Here is a 24436-nt window from a genome sequence, read left to right as displayed (position 1 = left end):
GGCTTGTCCAGGCTCTATGGTAGAAACAGAAGTAAAATCTGAAAAAGACAGATTTTTACCTCCGAGGAGTTTTCAGTGTATGTGAGGAGACAGACAGGTAAGCAAATAGCCACAGTGCCACCTGGAAGGTATTGTCATGGGGCAAAGGGGTAAGGAGGAAAGGATTCATTTGTTTGGCGTGGTTTATTCGAGGAAGGCCGCATGGAGTGGGCAGTGTGAGAGAAGACGGTAGAACTCTCAAGACAGAGGAGACAGGTGGCCACTCACGCGATGGCGATGCAGATGGCTCAGCAGGGCCGCTGCAAGCCTGAGTGTTGCAGGACAGAAAGTGAGAGGGGCAACAGGAGACGAGACCGGGGAGTAGGTCAGACGGAATCCTGGGCCTTCACACCCCTGCAGTGGGAGCTGGAGCTTGCTCAGCAGATCTGTACTGCTCTAGCTTTCAGTGTATATAAAAATCTCCTGAAGCATTTAATAAAATTCAGACTCCTGAGTCCCATCCCCAGAAACTCTCATTCACTAGGGTCAGGGTGGCAGCCACAAATCTGTGCTTTTAAAAAGATCCTTAGAATGACTAACGTGTTGTTGGTTCCTGGAGAAATACCCTGAAAGACACTGGTGTAGAGGATGGGAAATCATGAGAGGGTTTTTTTTTTTTTTTCCCTTTTTTTAAGTGGGAATAGTATGATTAGCTTGTGTTTTAGGATAATCAGAAACAACGGATAAAGGATATGAAAGGAATGACAGCCTCCATGGAGAAGGCTGCTGCAGGGCCTCAAGGAAAGCTGACCAGGCTGAAGCAGAAGCAACAGATGAGAGAGCAAAGACCGAGAGGCAGGCAGGAAATAGAACTGATAGAGAAAAGTGATAGATTATCCTTAGGGAATCAACACACATGCGGGTATCTGGTTGGATGGGTTATGTCAGTAACCAGAATCGGCAACATAGAGTAAAAGCAGATTTTGAGAAAATGTTGTGATTTCAGAAGTGGAATATTGAATTATACAAAATATGCCACTAGTACGTTATTAGGGAATGAGAGCCAACTAAGTAGAATAGTTAAGAACAAAGACCACCTGGGTGGATGTCCTGACTCTACTGAAGTATATTTAAATGTCAGAATGATGTTGGTTAGTGTTTCCTCATGTTGGTTGGTTAGACTGTGTTTTCTTTTCTTCTGCTTTAGAAAGTGGAGAGACTTGATACTCCAAGATCTCTCCTCGGATTGTGTGTGGGAATTTTATGTCATTGAAGACCACAGGACCTGCCCCTCTGAGGAGTTTTGGATTCATGGTTAAGAGGAGAAAGAATTGATGAACTGGTATCAGGCTTGACTCTTAGTTCTGGGCCCCACCATCACCCATGGCCCGTGAAAATCAGGGGTTCTCACACCTGCAAGAGAAAAGCAGAAATTTCCTCAGCTGGTGAGATATTACCTCCAACAGTCAGAAGTATAATAAAAGTTAAGTTGAATGTTTCAGAACTGATGGGCTAACTTGACTGTTTCTGAACGTGGTTTCTGAATTATAACGTTTTATCTATAATGTAAGGAGATATACTGAGTAGGGGGGGAAACACTGGGAGCAAACTTCTACGAAATTAGAGCTTGCAGAGTATGGTGTCCAAGAGCCATTATGTAAATTGCTGGTATATTCTGAGTGGTAGAAACCATAATAAGCCTCCCAAGTTATCTTAATTTTACTTTTTTTCAGATACATTTTTGAAAAGTGACCCTCTCAGCAAAAATGCAATGAGGAAAATATTTTCTTTGTCTTCTTTTTCAATGACAGCTTCAGATCTAAGGGAAAGCATTTTCTATTTATCTCTTTTCCTATACATCTCATAAGGCCTATTATTAAAAGATGTTTTTTAGGCAACAGTTCAGTTCAGTTGCTCAGTCATGTCCAACTCTTTGCAACCGTATGGACTGCAGCACGCCAGACTTCCCTGTCCATCACCAACTCCCAGAGCTTGCTCAAGCTCATGTCCATCGAGTCTGTGATGCCATCCAACCATTTCATCCTCTGTTGTCCCCTTCTGCCTTCAATCTTTCCCAGCATCAGAGTCTTTTCCAGTGGATCAGCTCTTCACATCAGGAGTTTAAAGTATTGGAGTTTCAGCTTCAGCATCTAGTCCTTCCCATGAATATTCAGGACTGATTTCCTTTAAGATGGACTGGTTGGATCTCCTTGCAGGCCAAGGGACTCTCAAGAGTGTTCTCCAGTACCACAGTTCAAAGGCATCAATTCTTTGGTGCTCAGCTTTCTTTATAGTCCAACTCTCACATCCCATATATGACTACTGAAAAACCATAGCTTTGACTAGATGGACCTTTCTTGGAAAAGTGATGTCTTTGCTTTTTAAAATGTTGCCTAGGTTGGTTATAATTTTTCTTCCAAGGAGCAAGCGTCTTTTAAGTTCATGGCTGCAGTCACCATCTGCAGTGATTTTGGAGCCCAAGAAAATAAAAGTCTGTCACTGTTTTCATTGTTTCCCCATCTGTTTGCCATGAAGTGATGGGACTGGATGCCATGCTCTTTGTTTTTTGAATGTTGAGTTTAAGCCAGCTTTTTCACTCTCTTCTTTCACTTTCATCAAGAGGCTCTTTAGTTCCTCTTCACTTTCTGCCATAAGGATGGTGTCATTTGCATATCTGAGGTTATTGATCTTTCTCCCGGCAATCTTGATGCCAGCTTGTGCTTCACCCAGCCTAGCATTTCCCATGATGTACTCTGCATCTAAGTTAAATAAGCAGGGTGGCAGTATATAGCCTTTTCCAATTTTGATCCAGTCCGTTGTTCCATGTCCAGTTCTAACTGTTGCTTCTTGACCTGCATACAGATTTCTCAAGAGACAGTAAGGTGGTCTGATATACCCATCTCTGAGAATTTTCCACAGTTTCTTGTGATCTACACAGTCAAAGGATTTGGCATAGTCAATAAAGCAGAAGTAGATGTTTTTCTGGAACTCTGTTGCTTTTTCTAAGATCTAATGGATGTTGGCAATATGATCTCTTGTTCCTCTGCCTTTTCTAAATCCAGCTTGAATGTCTGGAAGTTCTCAGTTCATGTACTGTTGAAGCCTGGCTTGGAGAATTTTGAGCATTACTTTGCTAGCATGTGAGGTGAGAGCAATTGTACAGTAGTTTGTGCATTCTTTGGCATTGCCTTTCTTTGGGATTGGGATGAAAACTGACCTTTTCCCGTCCTGTGGTCACTGTTGAGTTTTCCAGATTTGCTGGCATATTGAGTGTAGCGCTTTCACAGCATCATCTTTTAGGTTTTGAAATAGCTCAACTGGAATTCCATCACCTCCAGTAGCTTTGTTTGTAGTGACGCTTCCTAAGGCCCACCTGACTTCACATTCAAGGGTGTCCGGCTCTAGGTGTCTGGCATCATGGTTATCTGGGTCATAAAGATCTTTTTGTCTAATTCTTCTGTATATTCTTGCCACCTCGTCTTAATATCTTCTGCTCGTTAGTTCCATACCATTTCTTTATTTGCTCATCTTTGCATGCAATGTTCCCTTGGTATCTCTAATTTTCTTGAAGAGATCTCTAGTCTTTCCCATTCCATTGTTTTCCTCTATTTCTTTGCATTGATCACTGAGGAAGGCTTTCTTATCTCTCCTTGCTATTCTTTGGAACTGTGCAGTCAAATGGGTATATCTTTCCTTTTCTCCTTTGCCTTTAGTTTCTCTTCTTTTCTCAGCTGTTTGTAAGGTCTCTTCAGGCAATCATTTTGCCTTTTTGCATTTGTTTTTCTTGGGGAGATCTTGATCACTGCCTCCTGTACATTGTAATGTATAGGACCTTGTATGTTGTCATGTACACAAGCATTGTAATGTTCATAACATTGTAATGTCACAAATCTCTATCCATAGTTCTTCAGGCACTCTGTCTATCAGATCTAGTCCCTTAAATCTATTTCTCACTTCCACTGTATAATCACAAGGGATTTGATTTAGGTTATACTTGAATGGTCTAGTGGTTTTCCCTACTTTCTTCAATTTAAGTCTGAATTTGGCAATAAGGAGTTCATGATCTGAGCCACAGTCAGCTCCTGGTCTTGTTTTTGCTGACACTGTAGAGCTTCTGCATCTTCAGCTGCAAAGAATGTAATCAATCTGATTTCGGTGTTGACCATCTGGTGATGTCTATGTGTAGAGTCTTTTCTTGTGTTGTTGGAAGAGGGTGTTTGCTATGACCAGTGTGTTCTCTTGACAAAACTCTGTTAGCCTTTGCCCTGCTTCATTCTGTACTCCAAGGCCAAATTTGCCTGTTACTCCAGATCTCTTGACTTCCTACTTTTGCATTCCAGTCCCCTATGATGTAAAGAATATCTTTTTTGGGTGTTATTTCTAGAAGGTCTTGTAGGTCTTCATAGAACCATTCAACTTCAGCTTCTTTGGCATTAGTGGTTGGGCATAGACTTGGATTACTGTGGTATTGAATGGTTTGCCTTGGAAACAGAGATCATTCATCATTTTTTAGATTGCTTCCAAGTACTTTATTTCAGACTCTTTTGTTGACTGTGAGGGCTACTCCATTTTTTATAAGGGTTTCTTGTCCACAGTAGTAAATATCATGGTCATCTGAATTAAATTTGCCCATTCCAGTCCATTTTAGTTCGCTGATTCCTAGAATGTCAACATTCACTCTTGCCATCTCCTGTTTGACCACTTCCAATTTGCCTTGATTCATGGACCTAACATTCCAGGTTCCTATGCGATATTGCTCTTTACAGCATTGGACTTTACTTCCATTACCAGTCACATCCACAACTAGGTGTTGTTTTCACTTTGGCTCCGTCTCTTCATTCTTTCTGGAGTTATTTCTCTACTCTTCTCTAGTAGCATATTGGGCACGTAGCAACCCAGGGAGTTTGTCTTTCAGTGTCCTATCTTTTTGTCTTTTCATACCATTCAAGGGGTTCTTGTGGCAAGAATACTGAAGTGGTTTGCCATTCCCTTCTCTAGGAAACCATGTTTTGTCTTAACTCTCCACCACGACCCAGTCCATCCTGGGTGGCTCTACGTGGCATGGCTCATAGTAGTTTTTTTTGAATAGTACTATTTTAAAATTGAAAAGGTAAGAGGAGATTTAGAAAGAGAGATTAGAGTCCAAAGAACAGCTCTTTAATAATGTGATTTCAGACATTCTAGTCAACCCAAGGGTAGAAGGACTTTATGGTGTTAGAGCTCATGTCTAAACCCATTTGAAGCATCCTGCTTAAATCGCTTTGTTAATGTAGAGAATAGAAGACTGTAGAGTGCTTCAGGCAGTCTGCTCTGTGACAAGTGGCCAGAAACAAATCTACACTGAGATAGGCCTATAATAGGTCATAAGGTACCAGGTAGCCTGTACCTCACAAGTAACTCAGAACGGAGGCAGACGTACCTCTTCTCTTCAGCCCCCAGCTCCATGCAATCCTTGGAAGTCTTCCTGCAAATGTTTATGCTACCTGCATATCTGATTTGCATAAAAAATGTTAGGCCCCCTACACTAGCAACTCCAAACAAGCTAATCTAATCTAACAGGATTAAAAAGCCTGTTACGCCACCAAAGTTTCCCCCTAGACAGAGCCAACCTTGCTGAAGCCTATTACAAAGTCCACAAATGAAGAAAGAATTACAATGGAAAAACCCTGCTTCTTAGGATCAAAACACTGGATAGCTGAATATTCACTTAAAAATCAAGACCCATAGATGTCAATCAGTGAATGATTTTACACACTTTTTTCTTGGACTTGTGCAATCTTTCTTTCTCTCTTTCTTCCAGATTTGGCTCTCAATCTTAGCATAGAGCATACATGTAGTGTTCATACAGATGACTCATTTTAGCATCTTAGCTAATAAGGAGAACTATGTAAGGAGAGCTTTAAAAAACATGGCTTGTATTTTCACCTGTGTCTGCAAATGAGCACGTTTTCTCCTGGGACTTTGGGACACCTCAGATAGACTGCAGAGACTGGGCTGTGGTGCAAGCAGATTATTTTATTTATGTATCGAACTCCTCATCAACATCTAGGCCCTCAGTTTACGAACAGATGAGATTGCACCACCACTCAGAACAAAAGTCACCAGCCCAAACAGTGTGGTCCTGTCTTTAATCTGTGTCTTTGTCTCTACCTGAGACACTCTCTGGGTTTGTGGAGAGAAAGTTGGGCACAGATGGGAGGGATGGGGAGAAGATGTCTAGGTCAGGAGAACATGTGCGGTTTCATGGAGTTACTAGGACTCTACCTGCTGTCTCCCCCTCGTTCCTGTGGTTGGCAGTATAATGGTTCCCTCGCAGGTGTTCACATCCTAATCCCTGGTCTCTGTGAATTTGTTACCTTGTGTGATGAAAAGGACTTTGCAGATGTGGTGAATCCTGGATTATGTGGATGATGCAATCTAATCTCACAAATCTTTGAAAAGGGAGGCAGAAGAGTGGGTCAGGAGACTAGACTCGATCAGTCATTGCTCACTTTGAAGATGGAGAAGGGGGCCATGAGCCAAGAAATGCAGATGGCCTCTGAAAGTGGTGACCAGTGCTCAGTATACAGCCAGCAAGAAGTTGGGGACCTTGGTTCTGTAGTTGAAAAGAACTGAATTCCTCCAACAAGTTGAATGAGCAGAAAATGGATTATCCCCTAGAAAGAAATACAGCCTGTGGGCATTCTGCTTTTAGCCCAGTGAAGCCTTCTAGACTTCAGACCTACATAACTGTAGGATAATAAATTTGTGTTCATTTTAGCCTCCAAATTTGTGGTGATTTGTTACAGTAGTGATAGAAAATTAAGATATTCCTGTTCCTTCTGTTCATTTTATGATCACACCCATTTGCTGTCCTCAGTTATTTTTCTGGCTTGTCAAACAACATTTAAGATTAAAAATAATAATAAAAATAAAATTAAAAATAAAAATAAGATTAAAAATAATAATAAAATAATAAAAATAAAAATAATAATAACAACCTTTGTGCTGTGCTGTGTTTAGTTACTCAGCTGTGTCTGACGCTTTGCAGCCCCATGGACTGTAGCCCACCAGGCTCCTCTGGGGATTCTTCAGGCAAGAATACTGGAGTGGGTTGCCAAGCCCCCTCCAGGGGATCTTCCCAACCCAGGGATTGAACCCAGGTTTCCTGCATTGCAGGTGGATTCTTAATAGTCTGAGCCACCAGGGAAGCCTATTGACAACTTTTAATGAGTACTTAAAATGTGTCAAGCATTATGAAATATATTACCTGAATTATGATATCTAACTTTCACAGTAGCAGTTGAGGTAGGTACCACTGTTTTCCCCAGTTTGCAGGTGACTAAACCAAGACTTGGAAAGGTTACTAGCTCAGTGTCAGATTGCCATTTAATAAATGATATGACCTAGATATCAACTGGGAATGCTTTATTCCTCTGTTTCAAATAAGAATGACTGGAATGCGGACAGTTTCTCAGCTTGTGAAAATCTGAAGCCCTTCCCAGAAATTTGGTGAAGTACGACTTTCACATTCTTTTCAATAGCTAATGGAAAGCATAAGAAATTTGAGAATCGTGAGGTTTAACTACTTCCTTTTGAAACTTGCCATCCTATATAAATTAAACGAAATCTCACTTCAAATTCTGCCATAAGTACAAGCATTTATTAAATAAATATTCACTAGCATGCAGGGCCAACATAATTCATACAAATATGGATGAGCAAGTTCCAATGTTTTATCCTTTAGATGCTCCAACCCACCTTGTACAAAAGGTTTGCTCAAGCAGATGTAACTACATTCCAGAGACAAGATTCTGTTACCTTTGGAGGTAGCGCAAGCAACTATCAGTCCTCTTAAACTAATGGTAGAACACACAACTTCTTAGAGGTTAAAGCATGGATGTTGTGATGGTTACTTTCATCTGTCAACATCCTTACTGGGCTACGAGGGGCCCAGCTATTTGGTTAAATATTATTCTGGGTGTTTCTGTGAGGCTATTTTTGGATGAGTTTAACATTTAAACTGGTACAATGAGTGAAATCCCACCCCCCTCTACAATGTGGAGTCATCGTTATCTAACCATTTGAAAGCCTGTGTAGGTTCACTCTTCCAAGAGTAAGAGATAATTCTTCCAGCCTGACCATGTTTAAAGCTGAAAAACGAAATTGGAAGTCGCTCAATCATGTCCAACTGTTTGCGACCCCATGGGCAATCTCCAGTCCATGGGCAGTCCATGGAAATCTCCAGGCCAGAATACTGGAGTGGGTAGACTTTCCTTCTCCAGGGGGTCTTCCCAACCCAGGGATTGAACCCATGTCTCCCTCATTGCAGGCAGATTCTTTACCAGCTGAGGTGCAAGGGAAGCCCAAGAATACTGGAGTGGGTAGCCTATCCCTTCTCCAGTGGATCTTCCCAACCCAGGAATCAAACCGGGGTCTCCTGCATTGCAGGTGAATTCTTTACCAGCTGAGCTGTCAGGGAAGCCAGTTCAAAGCTGAAGTCATTTTTTTTTCTCCCTCTGGGCTAGAAGGAAAACACTGGCTTTTCCTGTATCTCAAGTTGGCTGACCTTTGGACTGGAACTGTACATTGATTCTCTGGGACCTCCAACTTGCTGACTCACCTTGCAGATCTTGGAACTTGCCAGACTCCACAATCATATGAGTCTCCCCTTTATAATCCCAACAAACTGTGGAAAATTCTTAAAGAGATGGGAATACTAGATCACCTTACCTGCCTCCTGCAAAACCTGTATGCAGGTCAAGAAACAGTTACATCTGAACATGGACGAATGGACTGGTTCAAAATTGGGAAAGGAGTACGTCAAGGCTGTATATTGTCACCCTGCTCATTCAACTTATATACAGAATACATCATGAGAAACACTGGGCTGGATGAAGCACAAGCTGGAGTCAAGTTTGCCGGGAGAAATATCAATAACCTCAGATATGCAGATGACATCACCCTTATGGCAGAAAGCAAAGAGGAACTAAAGAATCTTTTGATGAAGGTGAAAGAGGAGAGTGAAAAGGCTGGCTTAAAATTCAACACTCAAAAAGCAAAGATCATGGCATCCAGTCCCATCAGCTCAGTTCAGTTCAGTCACTCAGTTGTGTCTGACTCTTTGTCCAATAAGATGCAGCACGCCAGGCCTCCCTGTCCAACGCCAACTTCCGGAGCCCACCCAAACTCATGTCCATTGAATTCGTGATGCCATCCAACCATCTCATCCTCTGTCGTCCCCTTCTTTTCCTGCCCTCAATCTTTCCCAGCATCAGGGTCTTTTCAAATGAGTCAGCTCTTCACATCAGGTGGCCAAAGTATTGGAGTTTCAGCTTCAACATCAGACCTTCCAATGAACACCCAGGACTGATTTCCTTTAAGATGCACTGGTTGGATCTCCTTGCAGTCCAAGGGACTCTCAAGAGTCTTCTCCAACACCACAGTTCAAAAGCATCAATTTTTCGGCACTCAGCTTTCTTTACAGTCCAACTCTCACATCCATACATGACCACTGGAAAAACCATAGCCTTGACCAGACGGACCTTTGTTGACAAAGTAATGTCTCTGCTTTTTAATATGCTGTCTAGGTTGGTCATAACTTTCCTTCCAAGGAGTAAGTGTCTTTTAATTTCATGGCTGCAATTACCATCTGCAGTGATTTTGGAGCCCAAGAAAATAAAATCTGTCACGGTTTCTACATCTATTTGCCATGAAGTGATGGGACAAGATGCCACGATCTTAGTTTTCTGAATGTTAAGCTTTAAGCCAACTTTTTCACTCTCCTCTTTCACTTTCATCAAGAGGCTCTTTAGTTCTTCTTCACTTTCTGCCATAAGGGTGGTGCTATCTGCATATCTGAGGTTATTGATATTTCTCCCAGCAATCTTGATCCCAGCTGTGCTTCCTCCAGCCCAGCGTTTCTCATGATGTACTCTGCATAGAAGTTAAATAAGCAGGGTGACAATATACAGCCTTGATGGACTCCTTTTCCTATTTGGAACCAGTCTGTTGTTCTACGTCCAGTTCTAACTGTTGCTTCCTGATCTACATACAGATTTCTCAGGAGGCAGGTCAGGTGGTCTGGTATTCCCATCTCCTTCAGAATTTTCCACAGTTTATTGTGATCCACACAGTCAAAGGCTTTGGCATAGTCAATAAAGCAGAAAGAGATGATTTTCTGGATGATTCAGCTTTTTCGATGATCCAGCGGATGTTGGTAATTTGATCTCTGGTTCCTCTGCCTTTTCTAAAACCAGCTTGAACATCTGAAAGTTCACGGTTCATGTATTGCTGAAGCCTGGCTTGGAGAATTTTGAGCATTACTTTACTAGTCCCATCACTTCATGGCAAATTGATGGGTAACAATGGAAACAGTAACATACTTTATTTTCTTGTGCTCCAAAATCACTGCAGATGCTGACTGTAGCCATGAAATTAAAAGACACTTGCTCCTTGGAAGAAAAGCTATAACATACTTAGAGAGTGTATTAGAAAGCAACCAAGGTTCATATAGTCAAAGTTATGGTTTTTCCAGTAGTCATAATGTGAGAGTTGGACCATAAGGAAGATTGAGCACCAAAGAATTGATGCTTTCAAATTGTTGTTGGAAAAGAATCTTCACAGTCCCTTGGACTGCAAGGAGATCAAACCAGTCAATCCTAAAGGAAATCAATGCTGAATATTCATTAAAAGGACTGATGCTGAAGCTGAAGCTCCAATACTTTGGCTACCTGATGTGAAGAGCCGGCTCATTGAAAAAGACACTGATGCTAGGGAAGATTGAGGGCAGGAGGAGAAGGAGATGCCAGAGGACAAGATGGTTGGATGGCATCACCAGCTTGATGGACATGAGTTTGACCAAGCTTGGGGAGATAGTGAAGGACAGGGAAGCCTGGCATGCTGCAGCCCATGGGGTTGCAAAGAGCCAGACATGATTGAGTGACTGAATGGCAATCCCTTATAATAAATTTCTTTTCACACACACACACACACACACACACACACACACACACAGCCTATTAGTTTTGTTTCTTTCAAGAACCCTGATGGATATGAGTGCCATCCCTAATGGGTACAGTGTATGATCCTCTCCAAAATCTTATGTCTTTTTGTATTAGTTTCAAAGTGATAAAGTACCACAAACTAGATGTCTTAAATCAGCAAAAAAGTTATTCTCTCATTGTTCTGGAGACTAGAATTTGAAAATCAAGATGTCACCAGGGCCATGCTCTCTGTGAGGCTCTGGGTAGAATTCTTCCTTGCTGCTTTCTAGCTTCTGGTTTTTGATCCTTGACATTCCTTGACTTGCAGCTATATAACTCCAATCTTTGCCTTCACCCTCACATGGCAGCCTTCTTGTGTACATCTCTCTCCTCTTTTTATAAGAACACCAGTTATTTTGGAAATGGCCCACCTTACTCCAGCATGACTTTATCTTAGCTTACATCTTCACCAACCCTATTTCCAGTTAAGGCCACATTCCAAGATTCTGGGGGTTAAGATGTCAACGTATCTTTTTAGAGAACACAATTCAATCCACAGTCCTTATTTATGCAATGTTTCAAGCAACTGATATATAATGAAGACCTTTTAATTTTACCACTGATTTCCATTTTCAAAAATGTATTGTGCAAATAAAGCCTTTAATTTCACCCAACAAAAGCTATTTTTGATGTGCTAATTATTGATGTCATACTAAAAAGCCTCAGATTAGACCACTAATTCATGGTGCATTAAGGTCAATAGTCTGCCTCTGGAGTTGAAATTTAGACTAATTGGCATATATACAATATTGCAGAGTCTATGCCAAAGAAGTTTAAATCTTAGAAGTTATAATGTTCTGTCTCTTTTGCTCGATATCAAGTTCAGCTGGACATACATATTTCTCTATTAAGAAATTCACTCCCAGAAAACACGTTTTGCATCTGGTCAACTTTAAGCTGGTTCTCCCTATTTTTACTCACTCTTTCTAGCAGGAAATAAAGTTGTTCTTCTTGTCTTCTGCTTCTGTTTTTCTTGAGCATGCACTTAGGATCTCACTCTTTTTTCCTTAGCATTTCTCAAAGCGTATCCCTTCCCCCCAAATCCACTGTTATTCCTGAGAAGAATCCTCATGACTATTTGTTCATCTTTTCCACATGAGCATTTTAACCCAGGTCTCTCTGACTTTAAAGCCTGAGCTTTTAGCCATGATATTGTACTGGATCACATGTATTACCCTATTTAACACCAAGAACAGTATGACTATAAAACAAGTACAAGAGCGCGTGAAACCGCTCGTAAGACTTGGGATATTTAGTTAAAACTTGATTGACAGTGAGTAATTTAACAGCAGTTATATTACTGGATTTTGGAGGAGAAATGAAACATAAAATAATTTTGGAAAAGTCCTTGATTTTGTATTTAAATGGTAGAAATATGTATGTTTGAAATAACTTCAGTATAGTTTCAAGCAGCATGTCAACAAATGGAATTTAAGGAAATTCTAGTTATTGCTTTTTGAGCAGATGTGTAATTTTGGGTAAACCTCCATGCTTCCCTTGCTTTCTCTGATGCTGGTAAATAATCTCTTTTCCTTAACTAGTATGAGCATGGAGATTCTATAACTATATATCTGTGTATATACATATTCATATATATCTATGTATATATCTGTGTATATCTATACTGTGTATATATCTGTGTATACACAGAGATATACAGCTCTGTGTATATCTATAATTCTATCTATGTGAGAGATATATATACATATATTTGCATATTGAAAATATGCAATATTTTTTGTAAACTATTTGCTATTGCTTAAATTATTCCCACCTCACAGCTCCCACATATTTATTAGAGTCTAAGTGAATTACATATACCTATGCTGAGACCCAGTGTGCCATAACTATTTGCCCCTTAAACAGAAATTTTTGTGTATCTTTCAAAAAAGCCCAGTTTATTCATTGGTCTGCCACTCAAATATTTTGTACTTTTCATTCAAGTTGCTAGATCTATAGGGATAATAACCATCATGAATTCAAAACTGTGGTAAAAAGTTGGATGATACTTCAAGTTTAAGATGGCTTTGTGCTTGAAGTATGATTATAAGAATATGCCTCCGTAATCTCTCTTCAGAGGCTGTCATACAATAGGAAAAGCAAATTCAAGTGTCATCAGGGGCCAAGCAGCTAACACACGATAGAAATGGACTAGATGAGGGCTCTAGTAAACCTGGTTATGCATGATCCTCTCAAAACCAGCAATTGTCTCTAGTCTCATCTATAAGAGCCCAGAGTTGCCACTTAACCTAGTATTTTTTAAGCAAAGCTAGAAATCTATACTTTTGTGTAAAATTTACAGACACTACATTATTGGCTCAATTTCTTTAAAAAATAAAATCCATCTGTGATTTTGGTCCATTTGTTGTGACAAAACCACCAGGTTGCAACTGGTATTCTACACTGATAATTAAAACAAAAAGCAAAACTTCCCCGTTGGTGCTCTATCCATCCTCTCTGCTTGGCAAAGAAATCTGTTAACAGTTGAATTTAGAATTTCTTAAACATATTTCAACAAAAATCTGTTTTTCTTTTGTTGAGGAGGGTGTATGAGGACATGATATCCATAACTTTTTTTTTTTTAGTTATTTGGTGTTATGCATTTAAAGATGCTCTGGGAACAGAAACCCTCTGCATGATCTCTGACTCCATGTTTCTATGAAGCTGTCCTTCTCACAACAAAATAAGACAAAGACTCAGCTCTCTAAGTTAAATTCTCTCTGAGTTTATGGTACCAGTGGTTTTTAAAATAGTGCCTTTTTGTTCCTCAATGGAAAGAATAAATAAACCTCTGTAACTTTCTTTTCTGAACTTTAGGGACTTGGGTTAAGAGCAATGGAGAATCACCACTTAACAGGTACAGGGTTTCTTTTCTGGGTGATAAAAATGTTCTGAAACTAGATAGATGTGATGTTTGTACAACATGGTAAATGTACTGGAAGTCACTGAATTTTACACTTTGAAATGCTTTAACTAAAGAATTTTGTTATGTGAATTTTGCTTCAATTTAAGCAAAAATGTCATTGCCACAGGGCCAAGATGCATCATTATCATTAGAGAGGTTTGCAGTGTCAGGTAAGGATGCTGTGTTTTCTTATTTTATTTTCTGAGTAGATAGCTCCATTTCTTAAGCTCTTATATAATTCTTAACCTCTCTAATATTCAGCCTCTCTAATATATGTGTGGTTTCCATAGTGTAGTGGTTACCACGTTTGCCTGACACACAGAAGATCCTGGGTTTGATGCTGGGAGGAAACCGGTCCCCTTGTGGACTTCTCTGACAGCTCAGCTGGTGAAGAATCCGCCTGCAGTGCAGGAGACCCAATTCAACTCCTGAGTGGGTCAGGAAGATCCACTGGAGAAGGGATAGGCTACCCACTCCAGTATTCTTGGGCTTCCCTTGTGGCTCAGCTGGTAAAGAATCAGCCTGCAATGCAGGAGACCTGGGTTTGATCCCTGGCTTGGGAAGACCCCCTGGAGAAGGGAAAGGCTGTCTACTCCAGTATTCTGGCCTGGAGAACTCCATGGAACTGTATAGTCCATGGGGTCGCAAAGAGTCAGATACAACTGAACGACTTTCACTTCACTCTACTATTCAACCTAAATTTTTCTTGTAGATATTTAAACATTTCTGATCTATGTTTATAGATGCTGTGAACTGAACTGTGACCCCCTTCCCCGCCAAATTCATAAGTTGAAGCTTTAACCGCTAATGTGACTGTATTTGGAAATAATACCTTTAGGAGCTAATTAAGGTTAAATGAGGTCATAAAGGTGGAGACCTGATCCAATAGAGTTGGTGGACTTTTAAAAAGGAAAAGATTCTCTCCCTCTCTCTCTGTCTCTCCCCACCCCCATGCATGTGCTGAGAAAAGGCCACATGAGCAAATAGCAACAGAGTGGCCATTCTTAAACCGGGAATAGAGCCCTCACCAGAACTTAACTATGCTGGCATACTGATCTCAGACTTCCAGCCTCCACACTGGGAGGAGATAAATTTTTGTTTTTAAGCCACCCATTGTATGGTATTTTGTTGTAGCAACCAGAGCTAAGCCTTTAAATTAATGAGAATTAACCAACTTGGTGCTCTGTGACAGTCTACTGGGATCAGGTGGGGTGGGGTGTGGAAGGAAGATTCAAGAGGGAGGGAACATGTGGCTGATTCATGTTGATGTATGGCAGAAACCAACACAACATTGTAAAGCAATTATCCTCTAATTAAAAATTAATTAAAAAAAGAATTAACCAGTAACCACTGGGCTAGAGTCAAGTGTGGACAGACATAGCTCCACATTTAGATTCTTGCCCACTGCTTCTTAATAGAGATCAAGCTCTGAGCCTTTGGAATGGGAGCACTGATTCCAAGACCCTCAACTACCAGAGAACTAACCCTAGGGAGTATCAAATAGTGAGACCTCACAGAAAGGAAACCACTTGAATACAAGACCCAGCAACAAAAATACAAATCCAATCATCAGCAGACAGGGTTACCACCTTACTTAGCCTTGCCCATCAGAGGAAAAACAAAAAACCAAAAACTCAGCACAAATCTCACCCTCTATGAAGCTCACACAAACCTCTGGACCAACATTAGCAGGGCAGAAACCAAAAGGAAGAAAGAATTCAACCTTCTTCAAGGAAGGACTTCAACTTTCCCTGAAGCCTGAGAAAAGGAGACCTCAAAAATAGTAACTTAAAAAAAAATGATGAAAAGGCAGAGAAATACTGCACAAATGAGGGAACAAACTAGAAACACAGAAGTCCAAATACAGGAAGAGGAAATAAGCAAACTACCTGAAAAAGAATTCAGAATAATGAGAGTAAAGATGATAAAAACTTTGAAAACAAAATGGAGAAAATGCAAGAATCAATTAACAAAGATCTAGAAGAATTAAAGAATAAGCATACAGAGACAAACAACAGGATTACGGAAATTAAAAATACTCTAGAAGGAATCAATAAGAATATCTGAAGCAGAAGAACAAATCAGTGAGCTGGAAGATAAAATGGTGGAAAAAACTTCTGAAGAGCAGAATAAAATAAAAAGAATGAAAAGAGCTAGGATAGCCTCAGAGATCTCTGGTACCATATCAAATGCACCAACATTCAAATTATAGGGGTCCCAGAAGAAGAAGAGAAAAAGAAAGGGTATGAGAAAATTTTTGAAGAGATTATAGTTGAAAATTTCCCCAACGTGGAAAAGCAAATAGCCAATCAAGTCCCAGAGGCACAAAGAGTCCCATACAGGATAAACCCAAGGAGAAACACACCAAGACACATACTAATCAAACTAACAAAGACTAAACACAAAGAATATTAAAAGCAGCAAGGGAGAAGCAACAAGTAACACACAAGGGAAACCCCATCCGCTTAACAGCTGATCTTTCAGCAGAAACTCTGCAGGCCAGAAGGGAATGGCAGGATATATTTAAAGTACTGAAAGGGAAAAATCTACAACCAAGATTGCTGTACCCGGCAAGGATCTCATTCAAAATTGATGAAGAAATAAAGAGCTTTTCAGACAAGCAAAAGTTAAGAGAATTCAGTACCACCTAACCAGCTTTACAACAAATGTTAAAGGGACTTATATAGTCAAGAAATACAAGAGAAGAAAAAAGATCTACAAAATCAACCCCAAACAATTAAGAAAATGGCAATAGGACTATATATATCTCAATAATTACTTAAAGTGTAAATTGATTAAATGCTCCAACCAAAAGACACAGACTGGCTGAATGGATGCAAAAACAAGACCCATATATATGCTGTCTAAAAGAAATCCACTTCAGACCTCAAGACACATATAGATTGAAAGTGAGAGGGTGGAAAAATATATTCCATGCAAATGAGAAGCAAAAGAAAGCTGGAGTAGCAATCCTCACATCAGACAAAATATACCTTAAAATAAAAATGATTACAAGAGATAAGGAAGGACACCACATAATGATCAAGGGATCAGTCCAAGAGGAAGACATAACAATTGTAAATATCTATGCACCCAACATAGGAGCACCTCAATACATAAGACAAACACTAACAGACAAAAAAGGAGAAATTGACAGTAACACAATAATAGTAGGAGACTTTAACACCCCACTCACACCAATGGACACATCATCAAAACAGAAAATTAATAAGGAAACACAAGTCTTAAATGATACATTAGATGAGATGGACCTCATTGATATCTTCAGGACATTCCATCCAAATGCAGAAGAATATACCTTCTTCTCAAGTGCACATGAAACATTCTTCAGGATAGACCACATCCTGGGTTACAAATCAAACCTCAGTAAATTTAAGAAAATTGAGATCATAGCAAGCATCTTCTCTGACCACAGTGCTATGAGACTAGATATCAATTACAAGAAAAAACTGTAAGAAACACAAACACAGGGAGATTAAGCAACACATTTCTAAATAACCACCAGGTTACTAAAGAAATCAAAAGGGGAATTAAAAAAATCCTAGAAACAAATGCCAGTGAAAACAGGACAACTCAAAACCTATGGGATGCAGCTAAAGCAGTTCTAAGAGGGAAGTTTGTAGCAATACAATCCTACCTCAAGAAACAAGAAAAACAGCAAATATACAACCTAACTTTACACCTAAAACAACTGGAAAAAGAACAACACCCCCCCCCAAAAAAAAAAGTTAGTAGAAGGAAAGAAATCATAAAGATCCGAGCAGAAATAAATGAAAAAGAAATGAAAGGAACAATAGTAAAGTTTAATAAAACTAAAAGCTGGTTCTTTGAGAAGATAAACAATATTGACAAACCAGACTCATCAAGAAAAAAAAAGAGAGAAGAATCAAATCAACAAAATTAGAAATGAAAAAGGAGAGGTTGCAACAGACAATGCAGAAATACAAAGGATTGTAAGAGACTACTATGAACAACTATATGGCAACAAAATATATAACCTGGAAGAAATGGACAGATTCTTGGAAAAATTCAATCTTCCAAGACAGGAAGAAATAGAAATTATAAACAACCTAATTACAAGCACCGAAATTGAAGCTGTGATCAAAAGCTCCCAAAAAACAAAAGCCCAGGATCAGAAGACTTCACAGGAGAATTCTATCAAACAATTAGAGCAGAGCTAATGCCTATCCTTTTAAAACTCTTTCAAAAAATTGCAGAGGAAGGGATACTGCCAAATTCATTCTATGAGGCCACCATCACCCTGACACTAAAATCAAACAAAGACAACAAGACAGAAAAAGAAAATGACAGGCCAATATCACTGATGAAAATAGATGCAAAAATCCTCAACAAAATTTTAGCAAACAGAATTCAGCAATGCATCAAAAAGCTCATACACCATGATCAAGTTGGGTTTATTCCAGGGATGCAAGGATTCTTCAATATATGCAAATATATCAGTGGGATACACCATATTATCAAATTGAAAGATAAAAACCATATGATGATCTCAATAGATGCAGAAAAAGCCTTTGACAAAATTCAGCACCCATTTATGATTAAAACTCTTCAAAAAATGGGGATAGAAGGAATCTACTTCAACAGAGTAAAGGCCATATATGATAAGCCTACAGCAAACATTATTCTCAATGGTGAAAAAGTGAAAGCATTCCCCCTAAGATCAGGAACAAGACAAGGGTGTCCACTTTCACCACTATTATTCAACATAGTTCTGGAAGTCCTAGCTACAGCAATCAGAGAAGAAAAAGAAATAAAAGGAATCCAGATCAGAAAAGAAGTAAAGCTCTCACTGTTTGCAGATGACATGATACTGTACACAGAAAACCCTAAAGATAGTATCAGAAAATTACTAGACTTAATCAGTGAAATTAGCGAAGTTGCAGGATACAAAGTCATACACAGAAATCACTTGCATTTCTATATACTAACAATGAAAAATCAGAAGAGAAATTAAGGAATCAATCCCATTCACCATGGCAACAAAAAGAATTAAATATCTAGGAATAAACTTACCTAAGGAGACAAAAGAACTGTACACAGAAAATTATAAGACACTAATGAAAGAAATCAAAGATGGCATAAACAGAGAGAGAGACATTCCATGTTCCTGGGTAGGAAGAATCCATATTGTGAAAATGTCTTTACTACCAAACACAATTTACAGATTTAATGTGATCCTTATCAAATTACCAATGGCATTTTTCACAGAACTAGAACAAAAAATTTCATAATTCTTATGGAAACACAAAAGACCCCAAATAGCCAAAGCAGTCTTGAGAAAGAAGAATGAAGCTGGAGGAATCAACCTTCCTGACTTCAGATTATACTACAAAGCTACAGTCATCAAGACACTATGGTACTGGCACAAAAACAGAAATATAGACCAATGGAACAAGATAGGAAGCCCAGACATAAACCCATACACCTATGAGTACCTTATTTTTGACAAAAGAGGCAAGAATATACAATGGGGCAAAGACAGCCTCTTCAATAAGTGGTGCTGGGAGAACTGGACAGCTATGAAGAATGAAATTAGAACACGTCCTAACACCATACACAAAGATAAACTCAAAATGGATTAAAGACCTAAATGTAAGACCAGAAACTATAAAACTCTTACAGGAAGACATAGGCCAAACACTTGATGACATAAATCAAAGCAAGATCCTCTATAACCCACCTCCTAGAGTAATGGCAATAAAAATGAAAGTAAACAAGTGGGACCTGATTAAACGTAAAAGCTTTTGCACAGCAAAGGAAACTATAAGCAAGGTGAAAAGGCAACCCTCAGAATGGGAGAAAATAATAGCAAATGAAACAACTGACAAAAGATTAATTTCCAAAATATACAAGCAACTCATACAATTCAATACCAGAAAAACAAACAACCCAATCAGAAAGTGGGAAACAGACCTAAACAGGCATTTCTCTGAAGATGACAGATGGCTAACAAACACATGAAAAGATGCTCAACACCGCTCATTATGAGAGAAATGCAAATCAAAACTACAATGAGATATCACCTCACACTGGTCAGAATGGCCATCATTAAAAGTCTACAAACAATAAATGCTGGAGAGGATGAGGAGAAAAGGGAACACTCTTGCACTGTTGGTGAGGATGTAAATTGATATAGCCACTATGGAAGATGGCATGGAGATTCCTTAAAAAACTAGGAATAAAACCATCATACGACCCAGTAATTCCACTACTAGGCATATATCCCGAGGAAACCAAAATTGAAAGAGACACATGTATCCCTTTTTTCATTGTTCATTATAGCTAGCTAGAACATGGAAACAACCGAGATGTCCATCGACAGATGAATGGATAAAGAAGTTTGGGAATATATACGCAATGGAATATTAGTCAGCCATAAAAAGGAACACCTTTGAGTCAGTTCTAACGAGGTGGATGAACCTAGAACCTATTATACAGAGTGAAGTGAGTCAGAAAGAGAAAGATAAATACCGTGTTCTGATGCAGATATATGGAATCTAGAAAAATGGTAGAAAAATGGTACTGAAGAGGGCAGCAATAGAGAAACAGACATAGAGAATAGACTTATGGACATGGGGAAGGGGGGAAGGAGAGGGTAAGATGTATGAAAAGAGTAACATGGAAGCTTACATTACCATATGTAAAACAGACAGCCAACGGGAATTTGCTGTATGGCTCGGGAAGCTCAGGGGCTCTGTACCAACCGAGAGGGGTGGGATGGGGAGGGAAATAGGGGGCGGTTCAAAAGGGAGGGGATATATGTATACCTATGGCTGATTCATGTTGAGGTTTGACAGAAAACAGTAAAAAAAAAACAAAAAAAGAATTAACCAGTATTCTCTTTCTAACAACTGCTATCTCAGTGTCCATAGAGAAACATACAAGGGAGCTACATTTCAAGGCAATGGAGAGCATCCAAAGTTGACAGGGAGTGAGTGCATATCACCTGGTGACTTGGGACCTTAGCTTTTATACACTGTTGAACAGAACTTATGGTTTAGGTTATACCATGTGTAGTCACACACTTTTCTAAAGGGCATTTGTGATCAGAGTTGCACTTGATATGATGTGAGGGTAAATTTGGGAAATGATGAATGGTCTAAGTGGACTTTTTAAGTTATTTTCAGTGCTTTGTCCATGAAGTCTCTGTGGAATGCCTATGCAGTTAAGTCAGCTTTCCCGGTATCAGTTGGTGTCATTGGGAGGATATAGGAACTTAATGATGAAATAGCCACTGTTTTGCAAGGCTAGTAGTATTAGCCAAAGCCATAACTACTTATTCCTCCCACGTCTCCTCTTTATCCTTCCAGGCTGCCCAGTATTGGTCATAGCGGCAACATAGCTGCTGCTTGGAACACTGGGTGAGTCTGATTCCCTCACGAGGACATGGTCCAGCTCCCAGGGCTGCATGCTGTCTTTCACGTACCAGGGCGGGGTTTAATGCTGCTCTTCCCCTGGTGACTTCAGCAGTTAAGAGCTACAACCTTACTGTAGATTTTCAATGTTAAAGGAGAGAGATTACAAGGAAGTTATCTATTTGGTTAGCTTTCCATATGGGTGTTCCCAACTAGAAGAAGATTGCCAAGAGTTTAGCATGGCTACATTCTTTTGCAGTGTAAGTTGGGCCATGTTAGTACATGTAAAAAAATTTTTTTTGTTTTGTTTTGTATATTTGGCTGTTGCTTGAGGACTTTTTAAAAATTAATTTCTGTTGGAGTATAGTTGCTTTACAGTATTGCTAAGGACTTTAATTGCTCACATTGCCTCTACTTCTCTGAGCCTTATAGCTGCTTCTTCTATCCTGGAGTGTGAAGGAGGAAACATCTTAACACTGAGAGAACTCCAGTGATCCTTCACACCCTGAGGAGGGGATCATGTTCTCTGTCCCTTTAGAATGAAGCACACACAACCTGTCTTTCAGAACTGTTTACCTTGAATATATAGTAATAATTGACTTTTAATGTTTTGTTTAAAATGTCACTTTATGAGCTTCTCTTGAATAGTCAAGATAACTAGATGAAATTATTAATTTCTTGTCCAGACTAGTCCTTTAAAAGTGTATGGTTTATATATACGGTAATATTTGCTGAAAGAGCTTCTATTTAGTAATACTATATGATTAAATGAGATTGATAAACTTTTCAATTTTTTTCTTCCAGTTATATTAGGATAAAATTGACATATATCACTGTATAGGTTTAAGGTACACAGCATAATGCTTTCACTTATATACATCATGAAATGATTACATGTTCACAATAAATCTAGTGAACATTCATCATCTCACATAGATACAAAAAAGTATTTTCTTCCTTGTAATGAGGACTCTTAAGATTTATTCACTTAATTTTCATATACAGCATAGGGGAGTATTAACTATAGTCATCATGTGTATACTACATAACTAGTATTTATTTTTCTTATAACCACAAGCTTGTATCTTTTTTTAACCAATTCAGCATAATTAAGATTTATACAATTTTCACACAACAGTTTTTTAGTTTAAATTTAGATAGATACTATCGTCCCATGATTCTAACACTAAAAATATAAACAGAACACACTGAACATGCTTATTCTTATCACTTCCTTTCCCCAGTAACTCATTTCTGCTCTCTCAGACAACCGTCTGGACTCATTTCTTTACATCCTTCTGGAAAGGATGTTTCTCATCCTTTTTTTCTGCAAGCCTTTTTCCATCACCACTCTGCTAAGGAGGCTTTGAAGACATTTCTTCCTGATTATTGGCTCCTCCTCTAATTTGAATACACAGGTATATTGTGTATCTGTTTTCATACTCTACATATAACTGTGCTCCTTACATAAAAATATTAAGATTCCTCCCACACAAGAACCAATTTTTACCCCTTCAGTGGTGATATGATATCACCCCAACGAGAATGCATATTCCATACCTGTTTCATGCAAATACAAGCAAATACAAATGCATTTTATTTTCCTCCTTTCAAACAGGTGGTACCATACTACACACATACTAACCTTTGCTTTTTTTTACTCAAAATATCTCATGATAATATTTTTATAATATCATATTTAAAATATCCCCATTGTTTTTAATGGGTGCATAGTATTTAATTTTATAACTTTAAACTAATTTACTTAAGATAATTTAAATTTATTTAACTCTAGTGATGGATGTTTAGGTTATTTCCAATTTTTTCTGCTTTAAAAAAAAACGTGTTACAATGATTAGGATTATACACATCGAATATTGGGGTCTGTGGTAGATTAAAGATGTCATGATTTCTCTGATGCAGCAAAAGGGACACAGATGTAAAGAATAGACTTTTGGACTCCGTGGGAGAAGGCGAGGGTGGGATGGTTTGAAAGAATAGCATTGAAACATGTCTATTATCATATGTGAAACAGATCGCCAGTCCAGGTTCGATGCATGAGACAGGGTGCTCAGGGCTGGTGCCCTGGGATGACCCTGAGGGATGGGGTGGGGAGGGAGGCGGGAGGGGGGTTCAGGATGAGGACACATGTCCACCCACGGCTGATTCATGTCAGTGTATGGCAAAACCACCACAATAATGTAATTAGCCTCCAATTAAAATAAATAAATAATTTTTTTTAAAAAGATGTCATGATTTCTCTGACAGTCCTCCGTCAGTAAGTGTGGTCTGTGCCTCATGCCACTGAATCATGGTGAACAGCATGACTGCTTGGCCGGCACATGATGGTGGGGATGACGCTGTACTGTTTTCTGGGATCAGAGCTTACGAGACTTCTGTGTCTTCGAACGCCTGATGATGGAGCTGGTGGCCAGGGCGTGGGGAGGCCCAGACAGTCCCCGTGGAGTGGTCCACCTGGGGAAGGACTCAGGACCCTCGTGGTAGTTCCAACTAAGTTTCCAGCTGAAAGCCAGCACCAGCTGGCTGGTCAGGCTTGGGAACCATCTTCGACAGAAATAGCAGATAATGGAATAAGGTCTTTGTCTTCAACTGCTCATTACCATTTGACATTAATTACAGCTGTTTCTTGAAATATTCACTTCCCCTTGATTCAGTGGCACTGCCTTCTCATAACTTCTCTCTTACTTCTCTGGCTACCATTTCTCAGACTCATTGTTCTATCCTCTTCCCCTCAAGCTTGTGATGTTAAGAGTTCCATAAGGCTTTGTCTTCGACCATCCTCTTACTCCTTCTCTTCCCCTTCTCCTTCTTCTTCCCTTTCTCCTTCCCTTTCCCCCTAATATTATGTGCAAGCAAACTCATATATACTCAAATCTTCAACCATTGGAAAGAGACAATTTCCAAATGTACACTTTCAGCACACACCTCTTTTCTGATGTTCAAGACTGTGTATTCAACAACAAAATACCCACCTCAGTCTCTCTACTTGGGTGTTTTATTGATATCTCACATACAGCACATATAAAGCTGAATTCATATCTTAATTTTCCCCCAGTGTAATGGCACTGCTAGCAGAGAGAGACTGGGAAATCATCACCTCTCTTTCACTC

Source organism: Cervus elaphus, chromosome 12 (genome assembly GCF_910594005.1).
Source record: "Cervus elaphus chromosome 12, mCerEla1.1, whole genome shotgun sequence".
NCBI lineage: Eukaryota > Metazoa > Chordata > Mammalia > Artiodactyla > Cervidae > Cervus > Cervus elaphus.
This window is presented reverse-complemented; position numbering follows the sequence as displayed.